Source organism: Octodon degus, unplaced genomic scaffold (genome assembly GCF_000260255.1).
Source record: "Octodon degus isolate 3935 unplaced genomic scaffold, OctDeg1.0 scaffold00018, whole genome shotgun sequence".
Lineage (NCBI taxonomy): Eukaryota > Metazoa > Chordata > Mammalia > Rodentia > Octodontidae > Octodon > Octodon degus.
Window position 1 is genome coordinate 1,571,432 of NW_004524594.1, and position 3,282 is coordinate 1,574,713.

Genomic DNA, 3,282 nt, shown 5'->3' on the forward strand with positions numbered 1-3,282 from the left:
ATGAATGTCCATTTTGTATCTCTGTATTCAAAGTGGTTAGGATCGATATACAGTTACATTCTCTTAATGAATAAAGGGATTTGTTCTAATGGTGTTTGTAAGTAGGATATCATGTCTGCATCTTGTACAGAAATTAACCACTAGGAAGAGTATACAATGTGTTAATTATTGAAACTGTCCTACCAGTTTGGTTTGAAACTGTCTCATTGCTATTTGTTTCTCAAATTTATGAAAAAAAAAAAAAATAAAGACCAAAGGTGAGGCGGCGGCCTGTTTGCTTGAAGTCTCACTTTGTTAGCATGGAGTGTCTGTGTATCTTTGTTTGCAGCTGGCATGTGTCTTTCCCAACAATGTGTGGTGACACATACTTGAAGTACTAGCATTTGAGAGGCTGAGGCACAAGGATTGTGATGAGTTTCAGGACTGCATAGTATATATTGTATATTTAAAGGGAGCCTAAACTACATAGTGAGACCCTATTTTTTTTTTTTTTTTTAAAGACCAGTATTGTGGATCTTTTGGTTTTTTTGAGTCACACTGAGCTTTATTTTTATCCTTTTTTTTTGGTGCCTGGAATTGAACTTAGGACCTTGCATTTTCGAGGCAAGCTCAGTGCTGCTGAGCTCTATTCCTGGCCCTGCATCCACTTTTTTGTGTGGCCTGCTCAGCCCACCCGAAGGTCAGGGTTAGCGCGCAGCATGTGGTGCTGGGGATAAGTCCCTGTGTTTTCCTAAGCTTGCCTAAACAGGCACTTTAGTCTGCTGAGCTATCTTGTTTGCCCCCTGCATCCCTTTTTATTTTGACAGAGGTCTTGCAAATTTTTGGACTGGGTAGAAATTTTCAAACGCTCTGCCTCAGTTTCCCAGAGTGCTGTGATTACAGGCTTGCGCCATTACATGCCTGGCTAGAAATTTTGTATTTATTCTTTATGTAAAACTGGCTACAAGCCTATAAAGTAGGTGATGGTTTTGTTATAAAAGAAAAGGAAAAATGAAATATTGTGGCTAGTTGTGGTGGAGCACACCTGTAATCCCAGAATTTGGGAGGCTGAGGCAGGACAATCATTGTAAGTTTGGTATATAGTGAGTCCAAAGTCAGCCTGAACTGCATAGTGAGACCCTGTCTCAAGAAAAAAAAGAAAGAAGGAAATGTGCGTAGCAGAGATAAGATGGAGAAAGCAGTCTCATGTCTCAAGCTTTTTTTTTTTTTTTTGGGGGGGGGGGGGGGGAGGGGAGGGTTGGTACCTGGAATCAAACTTAGAACCTTGTGCTTGCCAAGCAGATGCTGTGTCACTGAACTATATTCCTGGCCTCATGTTTTTGAAACTGTCCTTGGAGGTACCTAAGAATTGGCTGTGAGAGTGGGAAATAGCTTTGGTTCTGTCACTTGAGGTAAATGAGCAGCTCACCTTCAACCTGCCTTATGTTCTGCTGTATTTTTACATAAAATTTCATTTATAAAAGGGTTTGCTGGGGCCGGGGAGATTGCTCAGCAGAATAAGCGCTTGCCTGGCAAGTGCAAGGGCCTAAATTCAATCCCTGGTTCTGAAAAAAAAAAAAGATTTGCTGTCTCTTAAAAAAGGAAACATACAAGACCACTAATGTGAACAACATAAAAATCAACATAAAGATTGAAAAGGTGACTAAATTATATAACATTTAGCTAGGGTAAATTTCAGGTTGAAATTAAAGGTTGGAAAGATGCTTAGACTTTGTTGGAGTTTGAAGAGACTAGATATTGTAGCCACATGTGTAAGACTTTTCTTTCTTAGGAAATGTGGTATTATGGGAAAAGTACATGGGAAAAAAAAGTTTGGTTTTTTTTTTTTTTGTACTGGGGATCAAACTTGGGACCTTGTGCTTGCCAGGCAAACACTTATGCCCCTGAACTATGTCCCCAGCCCAAGTACATGGTAGTTTTAAACACTGGAAACTGTTTTGGACCTAAAGGTCCTAAGTATACAATGGGGATGGTAACACCCATCTTTTAAGCATAACTATGGCATTTGAAGTTCCTAGGTCAGAGTAAACACCCCGAAAATAATATTTTTATATAATATATAATAATGATTATGATAATGTATTTGGTTGTTTCAAGGTCTCACTATGCAGCTCAGACTCCTGGTGATCCTCCTGCTTTCAGCCTCCCCAGCTCTGTGATTACAGGCACGTGCCACACCTGCACTCTAGCCTGCTCAGCCTGCCCTGGGAGTGGGGCTGGAACAGCATGTAGTGTTACTGTGGTCCCTGCGCTTGCCTAAGCTTGCTTAAGCAGGTGCTTTAATCTGCTGAGCTCTCTTGCCAGCCCCATTATTATTATTATTATTATATTTATTTTTTTGCAGAACCAGGGATTGAACTCAGACCCTGTGTTTGCCAGGGAAGTGCCTATTCTACTGAGCCATCTCCCTGGTCCCCAGCCCCAAAATATTATTATTTTTTTTTTTTTTTCGGAACCGGGGATTGAACTCAGGCCCTTGCGCTTGCCAGGGAAGCGCTTATTCCACTGAGCCATCTCCCCGGCCCCCCCAAAATATTATTGATAAAATGTTAGGATGTTGCTGATGGCCCTCGGGAGGTGTGTTTAAAAGTATGTTGACATTTCTTTTCCAACTGGTTAAAAGCTGTCATGAGGAATAGGCAGTCTTGTATCCATAGGATGTTCCTCATGCTGAGTGCTTAGCATATTTAGTATAGTCTTTAACTGCAATGATTATTGATGAATGCACCTGTTGATTGATTATACTGGAGATTGAACCCAGGGCCTTTGCACTGAGTTAGTTAGTCTCCAGCCCTTTCTAATTTTTTAAATTTTGAAAACAGGATTTTGCTAAGTTGCTCAGGTTGTGCCAGAACATGGACCATTGTCATGTATTAACCTTCCAAAGTGCTGGGATTATAGGCCTGTAACACCATCCCTGGACAGTACACCTTTTGTTGATGAAGTGAGAAAACTTGAACTTTATTAAGTTCATTTTTATTCATCTTAAAAGAAAGAAACAGTAGTGGAAAGGAATTTTAGACAATGATTTAAGGACTTAGGTTTGTGTATAAGACCTGACTTTACTTAGTCTTCTGACAATGGGTAAGTGATTTTATCTTTTCAGGATTTTTTATTTAATAATGTCTAAATGACTTTTAATTCTTTTTTTTTTTTTTTTCCTTGTACTGGGAATTGAACTCAAGACCTTGTCCTTGCCAGGTAGGCACTTGTGCCACTGAGCTATGTACCTGACACATTTAATTCTTTTTATTTTTTTTTATTTTTATTTTTTTATTTATT

The 3,282-nt window shown here is 39.5% G+C and overlaps 1 protein-coding gene and 1 pseudogene across 6 annotated transcripts in view; one reads left to right on the plus strand and one right to left on the minus strand.

Moving 5' to 3' along the window:
• Ambra1 (autophagy and beclin 1 regulator 1) overlaps positions 1-3,282 on the plus strand; it is a 225,702-nt gene that overhangs the window by 19,742 nt on the left and 202,678 nt on the right. The window contains exon 1 of one of the 6 annotated variants that reach the window (XM_023710470.1): positions 2,510-2,589. The exons of the other annotated variants lie outside the window; for them this stretch is intronic. The gene's annotated coding sequence lies outside the window, so the exon portion shown is untranslated. Of the gene's footprint in view, positions 1-2,509; positions 2,590-3,282 lie in introns of those variants that run through there. 6 annotated transcript variants of the gene reach the window in all.
• Positions 1-3,282, minus strand: part of LOC101591335 — a 17,732-nt pseudogene that overhangs the window by 9,058 nt on the left and 5,392 nt on the right.